General features: G+C 47.3%; 1 protein-coding gene across 1 annotated transcript in view; it reads left to right on the forward strand.

Annotated features, from left to right (window-relative positions):
• The first annotated feature begins 1,312 nt into the window (after positions 1–1,312).
• The window catches only part of DPY19L3 (dpy-19 like C-mannosyltransferase 3), a 517,935-nt gene continuing 498,079 nt past the window's right edge, over positions 1,313–21,168 (forward strand). The window contains exon 1 of the mRNA XM_078671604.1: positions 1,313–1,394. The gene's annotated coding sequence lies outside the window, so the exon portion shown is untranslated. The remainder of the gene's footprint in view (positions 1,395–21,168) is intronic.

The raw sequence follows: 21,168 nt of genomic DNA on the forward strand, positions 1-21,168 counted from the left end.
CAGGTGAGGGGCAGGTTAGAGCAGAGGTCGGTGTTATTGGGGGAGAGCCAGCTTCGCGGTTGGTGGGAGGTGTTAGCTGGGGGGGGGATCAGTGGAGTAGGGGAGGATCTCTGGCCAGGGTCAGTGGAAATGGTGGGGTGGGGGTAGGATGAACAGTGATGGAAGCCGTGGTGGTGGGGGTAGGAGGGATGATGGGCAGGGTAGACTGGTAGGAAGTAGGGCCTAAGGTGCGGGAGTTGGGTAACTTATCCGAGTTGTGTGCATGATTTCTAAGCAATGAGAAAAGATCGGCAAATTTATTGAGGTTATTGGGTGAGGCTTGGATCAGAATGATGCCATTTTTGTAGAGGGTAATGGTAATGTCAGCTCGGAGCGTGGAGGAGGGGGCGATTGAGATTTTGGTGCCATATGGAATGTTTCTCGATGAGCGAACGTTAAGGAGGTGAATAAAGGTTTTGCGCCAGGCTGCAATTCTTTTGGAATAGAAGATGAGGTTATTTATGCAAGTACCACTGTCCAAGTTGTATCGCAGGTCGGTTACCAGCATCTCCGGGTGGTTTTTTAAGGTGGCGTGCTTGAAAGATTTAGCCGCGGTTTTGGAGAGGTGGGGGGTAGAACAGGGTAATGGGGTTTTCCCCGGTCCAAGTCAAGGAGGGGTGTATCATGTTGATTTTGGGAGGGGCAAAGAAGTAGGTTAAAGGGTAGAGGGATGGCAGTGGAGGACGCTGTTTTTGAGACAGGCGAAGGGTTTAGGGCCAAGTTTACAAGCTGTGCCAATAATCCTAGGGCCAGAAAGGAATTCAGAAGGTCGAAATACACTTTTAAACTAGAGAAATTGTAGCGTAACCTCACTAGGGGAGAGGAAGGGGGAAGCTAGAAAGAAGGGAGAATAGGTAGGTGCAAGTAATCCTGGGACCAGAGAGAGTCTCGAGGGCAGAAATGCACTAGTAGATTAGTGCAATTGAAACGCAGCCTCACTGTGGGTGAGGATTCATCGGAGGAGGGGAGAGGCTAGGGGATAGGAAGAGCAGGTAGGGGCAGGTATTCTTAGGGCAGAGAGAGGTCAGGAGGCAGAAATACACTTAAATTAGTTAACAGGACTTTTAAATTAGTGCACTTGTATTGTAGCGCAACCTCACTGGGGGTGAGGATACATCAGCTGGGGCAGAGGGGAGAGGCTAGAGAATAGATAGAGGCAGAGCGCCGCCATTTTAGATTGGGAACCTAGCTCCAGGGTTAGCAGTTTGGCCAGGGCGGGGGGGGGGGGGGCAAGGTTTAAGGATAGATAGGGGGGCGCCGCCATTTTAGATTGGGAAAAGCAGATTGATAACGGTGTATCTTGAGCTCGAGGCATAAAGTAGTTCTCGAGAGCCTCCTGATGTGAGCCCCAGTAGGTGAGTGTTATGCTCAAGTCAAATCTAGGGGCTGCAGTTCGGGGTGAGAGCACGCCCTCACCAGCGCTGGGAAATGAGACCGCCCTCCTCTTCCCAGGGCGGGAGGACGCCACTCACCGTGTGACATTTCTGTCTGTTCTAATGTATTTGTTAGAGTAATGTAATAATTGTGCCTGTGCACTCGCTGTCAGGTTGAGTCTGTGAAGTGACCATGAAAGACCATAAAAGCATGACGACACTCCTGGGTGGTGGTGAAGGGTTAATGTGTGTGCAAGAGTAAGACACAGATGCCTGACCTTTTGTTATTTGCTTATTTTGAGGGACATATGTCAACCCCCTTCTTCTGACAGGACAAGAAGAAGCAGGAGACGACTGCCCAAACCGGGAACACCCTGGAGAGAACGAACCACCCAGTGGGTGGTTCGGGCACCCAGGTGTACAGTGAGGAAACCGGCACTGCTAAGGCTGTTCCTTCCCCATTTGTGTTTAGAGATATACCTCCCAGGACTGTGCCCCATCACATTGTTTTTTTGAACTATTAAACATACAGTAACTCCACTCTCCGCCTGAGCGTCCTATATGACCGAATGACCACAGAGACGCTCTTTTTAAATAGAGGTGCCATCCCAGAAGGCGGTGCCCTCAAGCATGCACCACGTGCTGGAAAAGACACAACTAATGAGTAATCGGAGTCAGCACGAACAAATGAGTAACAGATTGAAGCCTATTACTGGCATGAGTGTTAAAGTAAACAAAACATCACTGGGTGGAAAGAGCGACAGAGAGGAAGAGGCAGGAAGAGAGGTTCTGATAGAGAAAACAATAAAAGTGAGACAGCATAAGAGAAACTGAGAAAAAGGTCACTTTACACAGGGGCCCCAGAAAGTGGGAGGCCTGGGCAATTGCCCAATTTGCCTCTACCTTAATACCTCTCTGGCTACACACAAGCCACAAGGTACTCAGACACTTTCTATAAATCCATGCACCAGGCTCTAATGCTTAAGTGTCCTATCTCACACCTTTTTGCTTGTATTCCCCAAGGTACAGAGACGAAACATAAGATCACAATTCTGTTCCTCAGCATGTCAAAACACCACCTGCATAGGTCACAAGCCACACACCTCCATCTAAAGCACTCCAGTAATGTATCATGCTACCCATCTGGAAATGAGCTTCAGCATCTCATTGGGGGTCGAATCTCCATATATAAATGTGACTACAGAATGCTACAATGTTAAAATAAAACAAGCACTGGCAAAGCCACTAGGTCGCGTTATTTCTAAATAAATGGTGGCATTCACATTTTCCTTCTCTTCAGTCGCTGCAATCACTGCTTTCCTACCTCCAGTACGAAATTCCTTAGGTCATTACTTGAGATCCCGCACATTTTTAGATTTTTTTTATTGTATTGTGCTGAGTAGTGTGTGTATGCTGGCTTTTGTTGGTGGATTTGATGTCATGCATCATGCAGTGCACATGACTCGCATATGTCCTGCTGGACCATATGAGATCAGGCTTATTTAGTGGGGCTGTCGCTGTGCTATCGAACGTCGGGTCTAAAAAGATGTTGAGGTCACCTCCTAAAAAAATGTGGTCAGCATCCACTAAATCTATCTGGGTTCGCAGGTGTTGATAAAACTCCTGACACTCCATATTTGGGGAGTATACATTAGTTATCAATATGCATTGCCCTAGGAGCAGACCTAGTATCAATAGATAGCGTCCCTCGGCGTCAGCAGTTGTGGACAAATATTGAAATGGCAAGGATTTGCATAGTAGAATGGACACCCCCCAAGAATAAGAGCTATAGTTGGAGAAGTAATTATGGGAGCTCCAGGTGGAGGCGAATGTAGAAGGGCACATGGGCGTTAAATGCTTTTCTTGCAAAAATACTATGTCAACCATATGCCTGCACACATATTGCAACACCTGTCTGCATTTACTCAGATTATTTAGTCCCCTAACAATACATTACATGAACGTGCTGTTCGCATGTGTTCAACATTAGCCTGCATTGACATATCGTGTAGGAATTTGTTTGAATTAGTATCTCACAGAGAGGGTCAGTTAAAAGTTCCTCACATAAAGAAAACACCCTATCTTTCCCTTCCCCCCTCCCATACTTGTCTGCTGTCCGCCAAGCACAGTCCCCAAATGTCGAACACCTCAACTGTAGTACTTTCCACAGCCAAAAACGGCTACAAGTTATCTGAAAAGTGAATATCACTGGGGGGTGGCAAGGCCACGGCATTCCCTGCGTCCTGTAGGAGTAAATGATTTTGACAAGGCAACCTCAGCTGCATCCCCATATCTTAATACCTATGCAACAATCAAAAGCAAAGAACAGTCTTATACATGCAATGCCAATTGCTCCAACAATTGAGGCAGGCGTTTTCACACATTTAACAATCAGCCAGATGGAAAAAGGTCCATGTTTGCACTGGAATGGATGTCTGGCTGTGATTCCCAGGGGATCCTCGAGGGGTTTCTTTTTTTTATCAGAGTATGTCTTACAAAAAGATTGGACTTCCATGAGATTGTCAAAGATTGGTGCCTCACCCTTTACATACACATGCAATCGGGCCGGGTATAGCATGCCATAGCGCAAGCATAGATTTCGAAGAGTAGCTTTCACTCCCATGTATCTACGCCGAGCCTCTTGCGTAAGGATAGTAAAGTCCAGAATTATGGATATGGACGATCCTTGCCATGTCACTGGGCTTTTCTCCCTTGCAAGTCTCACGGCCATGTCCCTGTCTCTGAAATTCAACACTATCGCAAATATTGGCCTGGGGGAGCAACCAGGTTAGGATGTGGTTCAAGCGACTAGTGGGCACTTGCCACCACAAATGTTGACATGAACTAGTACTCGCCAAAAATGGCCCCTAGTACCCATTCAACAAATTCGTCCATGCCCCCAGTGTTTGTTGATTCTGGCACCCTCAGAATGCGTAGATTATTTCTTCTACTCCTTGCTTCTAAATCTTAATTTTTCATTTGTCGTGGTTTTCATCTGTTTTTCCAATGTGTCCAGTCTCTTTGCAGTTTGGGCCTCCCGTCCTCCAAATCCGATACTCTGCCCTCTGCTGTGTTGAGTCTGGCCTCATGGTTGTCTATGCACTCCCCAATTTTGTCTAGCCTTTTGTTCAGTGCATCGAACCGTCTGTGAGTGCTTTAAACACACTGTGAAGCGCCACCATTGCCGCATCAGTATCCAACAGCACTGCTTCTCCTCCCATCTCTTGCCCCATATCTTTAGCTATATCTTTATTCACTGCTGCAGGTTTATCCTTTACTGCATCAAAGGGCGATTCCCACTGTTTAGGGTCTCTTTGTGCCATTTCCGCCTACTTAAGGGTGTGCACCCCAGTTGCAACCAAGCTGGCCGCTAATCTTTTTTACTGTGGCCACTCACCACTCGGTTCAATACTGTCTACTCCCAAGCAAGAGGAGCCTCTGCTCTCTACAGCCGTATGGTCACACTGGAGGGTGGCGGTGGAGCGGACTCCTCTGATCTAATAATAGGGGAGGGATAGACTAGTTGCCCCAACCCCGGTCTTACACCTCCGCTCTATGCAGCCCCTGCGTCAGTAATGCAGATTTTAGTGGTCTTCAACCCCCCCCCTCCCCCAAGTGCCTACAGGCACTACTTCTACAGGTGTGTTGGTTGGGCCCCTCTTCCATTTGTCCTGTAACCGAGTGGGTCCCCCGATCGGGGCAGGCGAGCGTTTATATTAGGGAGGCACAGCTTGGAGAACAGGCAGAGATTCTGCAAGTTAGACATGAGTGGGTTCTTTAGTTGATTGCGGAACCTTAAGCCATTACTAAAGATCCCATAGGCATGATGTGCCTGTTTGTCATAAAACTGCAATTGTAGGTCACACATAAAGTATATAAACTGGGGAGGTAGAAGTAGATTAGATATGGTAGTTTAAGGATAGTAAGTATCTTAGGATAGATATGATGGGTTCAGGATAGCTATGGTGGGTTTGGATAGGTAAGATATGGTAGGTAAGGTAATGAAGGTAAGCTAGATTAGTGTGTCAGGTTTGCTATGTCAACTGTCATTTCTCGGAAGCCTCCCTTTTTAGGTCTCCGCCTGCCAGACAGTGCATGGCTATGCAAAAGATATGTTGGGGACTTTCAGAAAATTGACCTGGGAATGCATTCCGCCCATGGCTTGATATTGGCTTTGTGGTTTGCAACTCATATTTTCCGCCTTTCAATTTGCTGGCTTTATTTGCTTTAAGCTGTGCAGCTTGGGTTTGTACCTCCTCATGCTAAAGCTGTGTTTACAGTATTCTTCCACAAACTTGTTTCCTGTAATAAACAGGCCTTTAAATCTTGTTCTTATCTCGTTACATTTGCTGGGCATTCAAACATGGAGGTAAAATGTCAAGCTGTATTTTCATGGGAGCCTGGCGTTTATTTGCTTTTGGCTGACTTCAAAGGGAGAGCATTTATAAGAAAGAGGAAACAGCATACTTTCTCCATGGGGCACGCTTGTGCCCTTTTTAAAAAAAAATGTATTTTAGACATAACCATTTCAAAAGGTATCTAATTTTTCATCTGCACAAAACATTTACAAGTTTTTTGAAAAACTCCTCTTCTTTGGTGAGTCCATTAAGTTTGTGAAACTGCCTTTGTAGGAACAAAATACAAAACCCCATTTCAGTCTCACCATCAACCTAAGATATGGTGATCTTGGCCAATTTACACTGTTTATGGCCCATTCACTAAATCACAGGATAAGATTTTTTTACAGCAAAGAGCCAGCAACACTGTACCACAATTTAACAATGCATGGTTTTCACTTTGCTGTGTAAAGCATATGCTTTATTTAGGACATCTGTGGCAACTTGTTTTAGGGAGTTTGATAAGTTTAAAGGCACTTTTCATGAAAGCTTTTCTGTATATGTGTAGATACACAATAATGATTTACTCTGTCTGCAACTGTGCCTTTTTCGGAAACACATGTATTACTGGATATAAAGGATTTTCTCATTTGCCCTTGTAGGCACTAGGGTCATGATTTGAATAGTTCAGCAGGCGTAGTGGCACAGGGGCCAAAAGGTCTAGGAAACCCACTGAACACCGATTATTGCTATATTTTACTACTAAGCAATCAGCCAAGTAGACCTACTTTGCAGGCACTTAGGTCATGATTTGAATTGTGCAGCAGGTGCAATGGCACAGGGGCGAAAAGCTCTTGGAAACCCACTGAAAACCAATTATTGCTATATTTTTCTACTAAACAAGCCGTCAGGAGTACTTTTTTGTAACCGTTGCACCCAAAGTAACATGTAGACCAAAACATCACTGTAATAAAAGCTGTAACCTATTGGGCTTTTCTGTCTACCTACAAGTTATGTTACATTTAGCACCTTTATATGACAAATTTTCAGATTTTTTGTATGGTCCTAAAATACTTCTGAATCTGAACACACTAACACCTTGGCAAAGACATTCTTCAATCTATAACATTAACACTTCACCTGTTGTAAACACTATATAAATACTTATAACTTACCGTATGACATTCCATGCAAAGCATTGGCAAAGCCAATGGGTCTCGCCCATGCGAGAGCTATTGGCTTTATTAGTGTTTTTTTAGCCATATTACACAACATCGCTAGTTTCAGTGCAGCATAACTGAAAATAAAAAAGCGCTATATCGCGGACACGCTGGCTGCATCATACAACATTCTCCGATCTATAACATTAGCACTTCAACCGTTGTAAACACTACATAAATAGTTGTAACTTACCGCATGACATTCCATGCAAAGCATTGGCAAAGCAAATGGGTTTCGCCCATGCGAGAGCTATTGGCTTTATTAATGTTTTTTTAGCCATATTACACAACAGCGCTAGTTTCAATGCAGCATAACTGAAAATAAAAAAGCGCTATAACGCGGACAACGCTGGCTGCATCATACAACTTTTTAACATTACTTTCAGCCATTTGCAGCATAGCAAAAATAATAGCAAAGCCAACAAATCTCACAAAGGCAGGACCTATTGGCTTTGCCAATGTTTGTTCAAAGAAGCTGTTAAAGCTACTGATCTCTATTGATCTGCATTGTGCGGGGTGGTAACGCAGCAGCGAATCGTGTGTTGCCTGCGCCTAGGCAAGGCACGTATTGCGATGCACAATTGGCAGCCCCCAAGAATTTTGCGCCCGGGGCAACAGCCCCTGTGGCCCCACGCGGCGCCACTTTGGTAACGTAATGGGTAGAGCATTAGTGCAAGAGCAAAGGGGTTAAAATACCGGTTAGTATATCTGGTGTAACCTGATCACTATAAACTGGCTGTTGTGGTTGTGTCAATTCCACAGTAAAAGCTACCTGTGCATATAGCTGTGGTAGGGGTTGTTTGTTGTAACTTGTCGATGTAAAAACAGTTAAAAAAATACTGAATCTGCTCTTTGGAAACTCTAAACATGCCCTGAAGGGTAATTACATAAAAGAAAACATGAAGAATCTTTAATAATATTGTTAATTAAAATCATCACCATTTTAATTGCAACTCAAAGGGTATTAAAATATTCACAGACTTTCATTTAATCGGAATACTCATTATGCAAGTTAAAAATATGAATATAAAATATCAAATAAGGGATCACTTTGATTCCGCAGAGTCAAACGTCTGATATTAATTAAAAGTTTCATAAGTGTTCTTATGCATCCAATTCCGATAAGAAAACTAAACCTCATCACACAAACCAGCCTTGAGGATACAAAAATTAAAACAATGTTATTCAAGGGCTGAGTGAGCCTTCTATGATCCATGTAAATTCAGCCGTTTATGCTGCATTATAATTGCGTATATATGTCAAGAAGCTGTGTGCCACTGGGATAGTTGGTTACGAAAAGGTTATGGATGAAAGTACGCCGAAGACTGAACCAGTATACGTACAATTGTATGTACTGTTATAGCACAAATGCCAATAAAATATGGTTGAAAAAAAAGCTGTACGCCACTACAGTTAAAATAATTTTCAATTGCAAGTTCTCAGGGCGAGTCTACGAAACGATGTTTTTCAAAAGTGTTGTCTTTTTTTGTGAATCAGGGCTCGTAAGGCGTAAAGAACAATTTATAACACAGGTAAAACAATTATCAAGGGCTCTCTTGTTTAACCGCCTCGGTACAGCTTCACTGGAACTGAACAGCCTGAACTGAATTCGCCAAAAATCAACTTTAAGAGTTGTTTTTAAAGCATATGTAAAATAAGGTTGCATACCCGAGTCAGAATAAAATACCCCCCACTAGGCTAACCACCTTTTGCCACTAAATGTGGTGAGATCAAAGACATTTCACTTATATATTACCACCTTTTTCAGGACACTTTGCCAACACCAAAAACTAAGCCCTTTTTTAATATTGCTCGATTCCAAGATCAGTGCTGTGTTCAGTGTAAGAGGCAAAGTAACTTCTGCACTTGTCTCTAGAAATGTTTAGTTCCTCCCATAAAAGAGCTCTTAGATTTCCAAGACTAGAGATTCTGTTCCTGTACCAGCACTTAACTAGTGCAGCTTTTCCTGCTCATCGGTAGTTAGGAGGCTGAACTGCAGTCATATGTGAGCCTGACATGTTGAATAAGACAAGCTGAGTACACCCCTGAATGCATCACACTGTGACTGATCTACCCAAGGGGATCACGCGCCCTGATCCGCCTCATTACCATAGCTAATAGCTGGTAAGAATCTGCCATTCATTATTTCAAAAACAGATTTCAGAGTCAGGCTTGTTAAGTCTGTAGACAGATGTGATATAGCAAAAAAATAAAAACAGCTTTTAGCTTTAAGTTGGCGAGATGATGTTAACGCCTCCTCTCTCTCGAGCAGCCAAAATCCCAAATATCCATATTAAGCAGCTCTTGTGATAGGCTATCCCTTAAGCGAGCAGTTGCTTTTTTTTGGGGGGGGGGGGGGCTTTTACATTCGTTTTTGAGAGGTTGAATACCAAAAAATAGTTTTTGCAATATGTCTCTAAACCAGAAGGTAAATGCTGCTGACCATCATCTGTCTTGTCTAGCAACACTGTTGTCCGCGAACAGCTCTGTGTTGACAGAGAATTGCTGAAGAATTGCCACTGCATGCCCCCTTAGGGTTTGCAGGTGGGAGTTTTGTTTACCCCATATTTGCAACAGACAAATTAAAAGGTGGTGGGGGGGCTTCAAGCCTTTATTAATATATATACTTTTTGATGTAAAACTGTTCATTCTTAGATTAACACAGACCCAGATATAATGGTGTAGCCGATAGACTTACTTGGAGACATCAAGTGCGGTTCCCCAAAGATATAACTTACGCCAAGGAACATTTTTGTTTATGCCGTCAACGCTGCTTGGAAGTCCACAAATCAGGTATGTAACAGGGTGCCGCACGGACTGCTGTGAGTTTCACTCACCATCAGCATTGCTCACCCATTGAAACCTCAATAATGATTGATGTTTGTTAACCCAACTTCTTACACCCTATAGCATTGAGTCAACGTCAATTAAGGTGAGCACCATTCTATCGCTCTTGGAGTCTGCCCGGCTGGCCTTCTGCAATAAAGGATGTACCACCTCACCTTGCCAAGGATCTGGAGTACCTGCTTCCTTATGCCAGTTGTTGAACAAGGAGCTTAGGCATCCTACCAAAATGAAGTAGCATGTTTAAAAAGAGCTGTAGGTAAGCCATTGGGGCCGGAGCCAGGATCCATCCTACTATTTTTAAAAATCTTCTTAACTCTTTTGCTAGAAGCCTAGACCCTGGTGTCATCATGGCCTTCAGTTTGAGGCAGTTCAGGTCCTTTATCCGCTTTTATGTGCAGTGAAATAATATCCGCGTCAAAATGGTTTGCTCACAAATGATTGCCTGATTTTATGACCTGCCGTTGGTCCAACTGATGTATGACACCTCTCTGGATCTTTAGATGTTAATATTGCATGCATACAAGCCACACCATTTTCCATCCCCCGCTTGCAAACAAGAAATTGTGGAATAGATTGCAAACTTTGTCGATCGGGTGCTGAAAAGACTCATTAAATCCTAACATGCTGATGTCCAAGGGTTTCCTTCGTATTCCCTTTCAATCAAGAAAGAAAGAAAATTGATCAGTAAAATTTTCACCTAAACAGTTAAAAAAAAAAATATATATAGATATAGATATATAATTGTCTTTATTGATTTTTGAAATGCAAACAAGGAGACATTAGACAATTGCAAATTATTACCCGTTCACAACTCTAAGCTTCATAAACTTATCAACGCATGGTATTAGAGCCATTCCACACATTAGCAATATGGTGGACTAGTGGGTGTGAGTCTGACCCACAAATAGATTAAATGGAAGGGGGCTGCCTACCTGTGGGTGACCCGGGGGTTGGGGATCGATCAGTAGTATTATGTGCTAGTGTGTGGGTAAAACTTGATATTAAAAATGTAAGTGTGCAGTGTATGGGAAATTGCAGGAGTGGCATGGCACCTAGGAGCGTGGGATGCGAAGACGGTCACGCAGGACTTTTGAAGACTTTAATAACAGGGCTGAAGTAGAAGAAATTATCCTTGGCATGTCTTTGCTAACATATGACATCACAGAATAGAGGAGGACAATTCCAGTGAATAAATAATTAACTTTTTATTTCAGGAAAAAACCAGACTTTCCAAATAACTTCTTTAGTCCTAAAGCTGGACACCTTTCACAAAGTTCAGTGAGCAATGCAGTGGAACAAAAGTGATTCAAATCACACCCGAAGTCCTGCAAAGTAAGCTGTGCAGGCAGCAGTTACCCCCATGGCAAGCTGGAAGCCTCAATTGTTCATGCATCCCTAAAGCTGTGCTCTCCACAAACTAAGATCTCTAAAACCCAAAACCCAAAATCATAAAATGTTTGTCAAACCTTGGACCACTTGCATACATGCCAACATTTTTTAATTAGAAAGAGGGACAGTATGAAAAAAATGGAGGACTATATTTAACCCAATAGATGTTCATGGAAGCATGGTTCGATTTCAGGTTGGAGACTGCTAAAATAAAGTAGTTTTTGGCTAACAAATTGTGAGTCTTCCACCTGAATCGGGTCTGTGGGCATGTATGCACTTGCCCTGTGCCCCCCATGGGGGTAGGAAGGGTGGGCGACAGAGGGGAGATTCCTCCACCCAGATATTGGAGTGGGGGGATACAGGGGACAAGGTGGAGACACGAGGGGTATAAAAACAATCTCCAGAGCTCCTTCAGGGCTAACAAGACCATTTCCTCTGTCCCTCTCCTCTTATATCACTGCAGCGAAAGAAGGTAATTGTCTTACAGTTGTTATATAGACCCCCATGCTGCAGTGTCTCATGATGTAGAGAGAGGCAGATCAGCATCCATGAGATTTCCCCTTAGCTTCAAAACAAATTTTGGAAAAGGAGAGAGGTTACTTAATGAAACTATTTTCATTTGAATTGTAATAGAATTTGACAAAACATTGATGACATTTCAAGTTTTTAAAAAAGGCCACGTGTTATTTTCTGTTCTATATTGTTGACAAGGCACTTTTTTATGGATCCTTGTGCTTCTTGCCACCACCATCCCTTCTGTCTTGTAGACACATATTTACACTTATCAAGTCCTGGTTTTATAATTTGCTTTTAAGAACTTTCATTTCTATTTCTACTTTCACGGCTGCAAATCATCAAGTCATAGAATGCAACCGAACTGAACGTATAAGGTGGGCAAGCCACTCAAAGCTTGAGCCTGGGTTTAGCCAGATGCCTGGCTCAGGCTCAGCTTGAGGTCCTCTTGGAACCTCCGGCCCAAAACAAGCCTAGCATTCAAGGCTACAGCTGCTCACCAGGTAATATGGGGAACCAAGTTTGAATACTGAAAAAGATTATGACCCTCTGCACACCTGAAAGCTTATGTACAATAAACCCACTGTTTCGTTTAATCCTAATGTTTGTATGGTGCTACCGCTCAAACTGACTGGCTCACGTCAGTGCAAAACACAAAATAAGCAAACAGAGACTGTTTGGGAGCGGCGCACTATTCACAAGCCCCCGAAGGATGCTCCTAATATAACACAATTTTTGCTCTGTTCAATGTATGTATACACCTTTGTAAATCAAAATATGTTTTCCAAACTTATTGTCCATGCAACTCTCAGTTGTTGCCACAAAAACAAAAGTTCAAATGATTGAAGACGTCATCTTATTTAATGACAATTTTCTTTCTGGTATTTTCTTCTTGGAGTACATTACATCATGTATATGACTTCATCTCAACATCATCTTGCTGTCAATCCCAATGCATTTCGGTATCGATATACCTTCATCAGGGGAATGCTGTGGTGGTGAATCAGTAACTAGCCTCTCAGTTGGATATGTCGAGTTTCAAACTTAGGAGTCTTCCTGTGTTGAACTGTCTCCTCGCTTCGGTCTCTACGTAAATCCTGCAGCTTTCCTTCAGTTCTAACTCCTTCTGCTTTCAACCCGCCTCTCACCGTCACAAAAATTGTGTTATATTAGAAGCATCCCTCGGGGGCTTGTGAATAGTGCGCCGCTCCCAAACAGTCTCTGTTTGCTTATTTTGAACCAAGTTTGAATACCAGCCTTGACTCAGCATCCTGTGAACCCTGGCAAGTCTGTCTTGTGTAGGACTCGTATGCCCTTTGGCAAGGTTTGTACTATTTAAAACTGACCAAAATTAAATGTGAATTCTGCCTTTCACCCGCTCTCCAATCTCATTCTCTAAAAATTACGAACATTACATCAACCTTTGATGTCGGAAAGGGACACCCAACAAGTGGTTGATTTTTAAAAAAAATATATTTTTATTGCAGATATTCATTTATAGATATACATCGGTCATCAACTGTACAATCATCATATGTAACGACGAGTCTATATTATTCTAATTACACAGCCATTGATCCCACAACCCTGAGGTCGGGCGGCAAGTATCAATCCTGTTTCGTACATTTGTACTGTGCATTGCTAGCCATGACTGGTTATTAAAACGGCTTGTATCTGCTTTTCCTTTATAACCTGTACCCCAACCAACCCAACTAACCAGCCCCTAAGGTCCATCAGCAAGCCATCAATCTCGGGACTTATAAAAGTTTTTATGAAGCTTGAAAGTCCCCCCTTCCCCCTCCCTCTCCCCCCCCCTCCGCCATCGGTGCATCATAGTAGGACAGACAGTATGAAGCAGGAGTCTAGCAGTCAGCAGTTGGGGAAACATGCAGTGTACCTGTCGTGCTACGGGGATATAGTCAGATCATTGCCTTCGATGTCTATGTCACTTTGCGTGTCGTGGTCGCGTAAAGCCTGCACCAAAGCCTCCCATGCATGCGCAGATTCCAGTGCCTTCTCATTCTGCTGTCGCCGCGCTAGCTGGTATCTCAAGGTACTTTCTCCTTCAGCCCATTTAAGGAACTCGCTGCGCCATCTAGCACCCGTTGGACCCACTCGTGCCTTCCAGCGCCGCGTGATTTCTCGTTTCGCTAGGAGTAATCCCATATCTATAAATTTGCTGGTGATTTTCGTTTTAGGGGTATGCGGAAACCAATGAAGGATCCCCACCGCCATGTCGTACTGCAGTGTTCGTTCTGTCACCTCATTAAGAGTATCTCCTACCATTCTCCAGTAAGAGGTCAGGCCAGGGCAGGTCCATAGCATGTGGCCCAGTTCCGCACCACTCGCCTGACATCTAGGGCAGGCCGCAGTATCTGAAGCAAAATATTTTTGTATCTTGCCTGGGGTCAGATACGCCCGGTGTAGGATGTAGAAATGGACCAATTGGAACTGCGCATTGCGCGTGCTCTTCCAGGCCCGGCGCATCAGGTGAGCCCATGTGGTCTCCGGAATTTCCCTCTCTATGTCCGCTTCCCACTTGGCCCTGAGCACCTCCAGTGGAGGTAGTCTCTCGTTAATCATCCTAGAATATAGACATGTCACTGCTTTGATCGTTCCCGCTGCCATCATGACATATTGGCATGCCATTGTCGTCTGCGGTTGTTCAAGTCCCCCCTTCCAGTGCGCCTGTATTGCCCTCGTGATCGCCGCGTGTAGTAAAAAATCACCTCTGGGTATGTCGAAACGGTCCGAAATTGCCTGGAAGGGCAGCAACGCTCCATCCTCGTATAGATCGCCTATTATTTGTATCCCTGCCTCCTCCCAATTTTGTAATTGCGACCAATCCCCACCATGTGGTAATGCTGTGAGCATTCCCAGCGGTATTTCAGGGGCATAGGGGTGGTTTACTCCTGCTCTACGCTGTGTGCGGTTCCAACACAACCTAATTGTACGTTCTTCTTGTGTGAGGTCGCGCAGGGCCAGTCTCTGCTGCATTGCGATATAGGAGAGTACGTGTCTAGGTATTCCCAGTCCTTGCTCTTCCTCAGGTCCCCGGAATTCCTGTGCTATTTCCTGAGTATAGACCTGTAGTTGGGCTGCCAAGTAGTACACTTCGAAGTCAGGTACAGCCATCCCCCCCTCCGCCTTAGGTCTCATCAAAGTCGTAAGCGCCACTCTGCGACGGCCTGATCCCCAGAGGAAAGACACGATCAGTGACTTCAAGTTCCGGAATACAGCGGGAGGGATCCAAATCGGGAGCATCCTAAAATAGTACAGGAGCCTGGGGAGCGCCACCATCTTAAGTAGTGCAATTCGTCCCGCCACCGACAGTGGGAGGGTGGCCCAAAAGGACATGCTGCCCTTCAGTGCTCTGACACTACGGGAGATATTTCCTTCCAGTACATCTGTTGGGTTGTGATAAATGTAGACCCCCAGGTATTTCAAGCAATTGGGTTCCCATCTAATTGCCCTGAATGTGGTAGGTTGGGGTTCCCCCTTACGGACTGGGAATAGGCATGTTTTGGACCAGTTTACCCTGAGGCCTGATATTTCACCAAAGGTAGTCAAAACGGCATCGGCACCAGCCAAGGCCCCATCAGCATCCTCAAGGAAGAGCAACAGGTCATCGGCGTAAAGGGAAATAAATTGTTGCCCCGTTAGGGTCCTCAGCCCTCTATAGTGGGCCCCTGTGCGGATTGACAGTGCAAGGGGCTCTACCGCCAATGCAAAAAGCAATGGCGACAGTGAGCATCCCTGTCTCGTTCCTCTCTCCACCGGATAATGTGGGGAGATTAGCGCGCCCGACCTCACTCTTGCCTTCGCTGAAGAGTATAGCACTGCAGTCCACCGCAGATAGTCCTCTCCTATCCCATAACAACTGAGCGCCTTACGAAGGTACTCCCATTCCAGACTATCAAGCGCTTTTTCCAGGTCGATCGATAATATCATGGGGTGAGGGGCCTCCTCGTGGTCCTCCTCCAGCAGGCGAACTAGTCGGCGTATATTCATGGTGGTATTATGTTTGGGTATGAACCCCGCTTGATCCTTATGAACTAAAGTGTCCATGTGTTCCAGTAGTCTGGACGCCAGGATCCTACTCAAGATTTTATAATCTACTGTGAGCATCGATAACGGTCTGTACGACGCCCGGTCACCGCTCTCTTTGTCCGGTTTAAGCAGGGGGATCACCAACGCTTCGCGCATCGTGCTCGGGAGATACCCCAGTCGTTTCGCCTCTTTATACACTATCAGTAGTCGTGGAGCCAACGAGTCTACATAAGCAGCGTAGAATTCAACGGGTAGTCCGTCTAGTCCTGGGGTTTTGTTGCGCGCCATACGTTTTATGGCACTACGGATTTACCCTATTTCTATGTCTTTGCCCAAGTCCTGCGCCTGTTCGGGTCCTAGTTTCGGGATGGGTAGCTCTCTTAAAAAATCATCTATGGGGGTGATATCCACCATCAACCTGCTCTGATAGAGAGTTTCATAATAGCATGTGAAACTGTGGAGATTTTCGGGTTGGGTATAGACCTCCACACCCTCAGTGTTGCGCATGGAGACTGTGGGGTAGCTGCGCCTCGTGGGGTTGGCAAGCCAAGCCAGCAACGCTCCCGACTTGTCTCCCTCCACGAGAGACCTCGTTACATAAGCCTTATGGTCGAAACTGCGCAGTCTCTCCACTTCGACCGCCACCGCTTCTTTGGCCGCAGCGGTCTGCTGTTGCAGCTCTGGGCGACCGAGCCGCAAGAGCTCCAGTTCACGGAGTTTACGATCCGCTTTATCGAGATCATCTAGTAGTACCCTGCGCATGCCCACCTTCTTAGCTATACAATAGCCTCTCACTACTACCTTAAAGGCATCCCATTCTGTTGCCCTCTCTCCAGTCGTGCCTTTATTCTCAGCGAAATAATTAGTGATCCTTTTCCCCAGTTCCCTTCGGAATATTGGGTCTTCTAACATTTCAGGGCGCAGTCTCCAAGTTGGAACACAGGAGGCGCCCGGGAACCACCTGAGGTCGGCCAGTAGCGGGTTGTGGTCAGAGATCGTCCTTGCCAGATATTCGGCTCTCGTGACCGCGGGTGTCATTTCCGCGGAGCACAAGATCACATCTAGCCTCACGTGTAATTCGTGCATGCCCGAGAAATGAGAGTAATCCCGGGTGTGCAGGTGTTGGGCTCGCCAGATGTCTGTCAATCCCCATTTTGTTTGCCATTCCAGTCTACCCTTGGCTATACGGCATGTTGGGGAATCTGCTAGTGGGGGATGCGACCTATCGAGGGCTATATCCACCACCGAGTTAAAGTCACCTCCCATCAGTAGTGGCCCCACCAGATAGTGGGCCAGGGAACCTGACAGTGTCGCGAAGAAGGCAAACTGGTCCACATTGGGTGCGTAAATGCTGCAGATATTTACGTCCTTACCTCCCAGTTTACCCGCTATGGCCACAAACCGCCCTTCCGGATCTATTGTGTGTTTTGTCACCTGGAGAGGGACTCCAGCTCTTATCCAAATCAGCGCGCCTCTAGCATGCGCTGAGTATGTAGTATTGTATAGTTGTCCCCTCCATCTGCGCTGCAATGCCAACCCCTCTGCTTTCGTGAGGTGTGTTTCCTGTAATAACGCTATTTACACACCCCTGCGCACTAAGTAAGCATGTACCTTGTGTCGCCTCGTCATAGTATGGAGCCTGCGCACATTCCAGGTAATACATTTTAAATTAGATAGTTCAACCATTGTCCCACCATGCCCTGCTTCTTCTCCTCCGCCCGAGCTCTATTTGGGCCAAACATAGTAGTTGCCCTGCACCGATGGCGTACCCTCCCCCCAACAAAATAACATCCCCAATTCCCTCCTCCTCCCCCGCCCCCCCAGAACAGGACCCAAAGACCATGATCTAGTTCCCATCAAAACTGTCCCCAAAGAAAAGTAGAAAATCCTGACGGTAGCCACCGCTGGTTTGCCTTAAGGGCAATGTGGGGGTCGAGCACCGGCAGGAAGCCGCCTTCTGCTCAAGCTTCCTTTATGCAATCGAGCCCAAGTAGCACAGGGCCAATTTAGGACTTACCCCTCAACCCATCTGTCGGCAGGCTATCAATCTCCCCCCTGTTATACACCGCCCTCACTCCCATTGTCTGTTCCTTTTGTGGAATCAGCTCACCCGGTGTCATCCTTGTCCGTCTAGCAGACCTTCTGCCATCTCTGGGGTGATCGTTGGCAGGGGTACACTGTCAGTCTCAGAGTCCTCTGTGTCCGTGCGGTCTTCTCCTCCGCCAGGCTCCGTGTCCTCCGTTATGGGCGTCTCCTGCGAGCCCGACATACTGGACACCACTTCCAAAACCCCTCGCCGTTCCGCTGTTGACTCCAGAGCTGAAGGCTGCCCAAGCCTACTTCGACCATTTCGGATCCTCCTAGATCTCCGCTGCGGTCTCTCCTCTGGTACTGTTGGAAAAAGTGATCCAGGGCTGTCCTTACCGGCTCTATACAGTTCCAGCCAGCTGCACGCTTCGTCAGGGGTGTCAAAAAATGTTGTCGTACCGTCCAGTATTATTCGGAGCCTCGCCGGGAACAGTAAGGAGTACTGTATGCTCTCGCTTCTCAGCTCTCTCTTTATCGCTAGGAATGAGGTTCTCTTGCGCTGAGTTTCATAGGTATAATCCGGGAAGATGTTGACCCTACTGTTCTCCACCTGGAAGGGACCGTTCAGCCGGGCATTGTTAAGCAGTAAGTCTCTGTCCCGGTAGTGTAACAAACGCGCAACCACCGGGCGCAGGGGGCGGCCCTGCTGCGGCGGCCTGGATGGAACTCTATGCGCCCGCTCCAGGGTATAGAATGAGGATAATCCCTCTGGCGCCACCACCATCCGGAGCCACTCTTCCAGGTAACAAACCATGTCCCCACCTTTAATTTTTTCCGGCAGCCCCACTATATGGATGTTGTTCCGTCTATTGCGCCCTTCAGCGTCCTCTGCCCTCTTCTCAAGTGCGTCAATCCGGCCCAAGACATCTTTCATGGCGGCAGACAGTGCTTTTTGTGCTGGTTCCAGAGTGCCAATCGAGCACTCCACCTCCTTAACCCTGTCCGAGAGCTTACCGTGGTCGGCCCTGAGTAGTCCCAGGCTCGTCGCGACTTGTGCTATGTCCTGTTGGAGCGCCGATCTTGTATCCGTTATCGCCGTCAGGATCTTGTCTAGTTGGTGTTGAAGGTGCGAGTCCCGCGGCGACTCCGGGTCCAGTTGGTCGCCTTTGTCCGGCAACTCCGCGTCTGATGTAGCCTGCGCGTTGCCCTTGGCTCCCTTCGGTTTCCCCATGGTGCCCGTGGTGTTAAATACTGATCCAGGCCAGCGGAGGACAAGCCGAGAAACAGGGACCAAGCCTTGAGAATCCCCACTTCAGTTCGTTAAGCATCTCACTTCAATCAGTACCCTCCTCGGCCCTCCTCCGATCTGGTCCCGGTAAAGCGGCGCGGGGGGGGGTCCAACCACCAGGTCACTCCACTCGTGCCTCAGAGACGACAGGCCAGGACAGCACCAACCGAAGCCACTCCGTCCCCAGCTACATTCGGTTTCCACGGCTCGTTCACTGGTTTAAAAAAAAAGGTTCCACTGGGGTTTCAGACCGGTTAGCGGCGGAACACCACGTACCCCGGGCCTTCCGTGGATCGTCCTTATGGCGGACCGCGCCGCCGGGAAACCAAGCGCAGGATATCTTCAGCCATTCGTGGACCGGACTCGGGCGGGGGGGGGGAAAGGGTCGTCACCGACCAGCAATGTCTCTCCTGGGACCACGACCCCCCCGCTCCACCTCCAGCTCTACCTCTAGCGCTGCAGGTACTTTCCGCTTTCTCCGTGGGCCCTCACAGGCCCCAGGGGTCAGGCCGACCGTTCTCTCCGTTCCTTTTGGTTTCCAGCCCTCTGTTTCGGACCCAGAAGTCTGGTAGCGCGTCCACAGTGGCCCCAGCACACCTCCCGGGTCACACCTTCAATGGGGGCCGCCAGCAAGTGCCCATGTGCTGCTTCGGGCAAGGTTCGCGGCCGGGATCCCAGCGCCAGCTCCGCCACTCGGGCGCCTCAGCAATCGTCCCCCCGGGGGACCACAGGAAGAGTCCTCCGGCCCCCGGCCGCCCCGCAGCGCCCGGTGGGGCGGAACAACTCGACCAGATCTCGGGCCGGCAGAGGCCGGGTTCCCCAGGGGTTCGATGGGGCTCCGGTCGGCCCCCTCTACCTCTCCCTTCAGCGCAACACCCAGCGCCCCAGGGGCCGGGCTGGGCGGAACCTCCGATGGGTGCCGCGTGGCCGGCGTGCTCCGGAGCCGCCGCGTGGGAAAGCAGCAAACGCTGTCGGCCCCCCAGGCAGCCGGTATCCCCTGCATCCCACAATGGGGGGGGGGGGAAATCCACTCAGGTCCCCAGCGTCCCAAGTCCGCAGGGCGCCTCCGATCAATTAACATCGGAGCGGGCGCCATTTTGATCCCGGCACGAACCGAGCCGTCGGAACTCTCCTGACTCCGCTCGCCTCACCCAGGCTCCGCCGGGACCCTTCGATGTTGCCTCTTAGCCCAGTGCTCCTTCCCACACAGTAGCTCGTGGGTTGGGGAGCCTCTAGCGCCCGGCTTGCAGGATTAAAGGCGGCTCGATCGCGGAGCTGAACGCTCAGGCAACCTCCGCCATCGGCGCTCTAGCCACGCCCCCCCAGACACCCAACAAGTGGTTGATTTGCTCAGTGTGAAACTGGCAATTCTGGGTTCCAGCTTTCCTGCTTGACCAAACTATGTGATTCTAGGCAAATACTTTAGTACACCAGATCTCTCTGTTGTTCATTCTGTCCCTTAATCATTCAAAATTGTAGTCCTGCTTCTCTGTTTGTCAAATATTCCAATATTTGTTTTTCAAAATGTGGTCACCGTAACCTATGATGTCTTTGGTTTTGACTTTTTGACCTGAACCTGGTACTTGTGATCCCCTCGCACACGAGTCAACTGTCTCGAAGGCCCCCCCACCCTACACCCTTCCTTTTTATTTAGAATATAGGACTTTGCCCAATCTTTGTGTGCTCCCCTGCCTTCTTGTCTACAGCTTCAAAGTGTTCTGTGATGGTGAGGCCAAAGAAAAAGAGGAAGCTGTTTGCTGCCTTCTGTTTTCTGCCCACAGCCTGCCCGGACGAGAACCAGAATCTTTGTGTGCTTCAAACTGGCTGGCAGGCTCAGGCTCTGGGTTGTCTAGGTTCCCCGGCAGTCCTCAGCAACAGCCCTGCCAAGTTTCCTAGGTTCATACATTATGAGTTGCTCCAGTTCATGCTTTTTTCTTTGAATTCTGGGACTTGTAGTTTTGTTTATTCATTATTAAACCAAGGGCCAGAGGTACGAGATTGCGTGCTTGCAATTTCCTTATAGAGAATGTTAGCAAATCGCATTAAGAAATTGCAAACTGTGTTGTACAATAGTTTGTTTGACA

The sequence above is a fragment of the Lissotriton helveticus genome, chromosome 12 (assembly GCF_964261635.1).
Source record: "Lissotriton helveticus chromosome 12, aLisHel1.1, whole genome shotgun sequence".
NCBI lineage: Eukaryota > Metazoa > Chordata > Amphibia > Caudata > Salamandridae > Lissotriton > Lissotriton helveticus.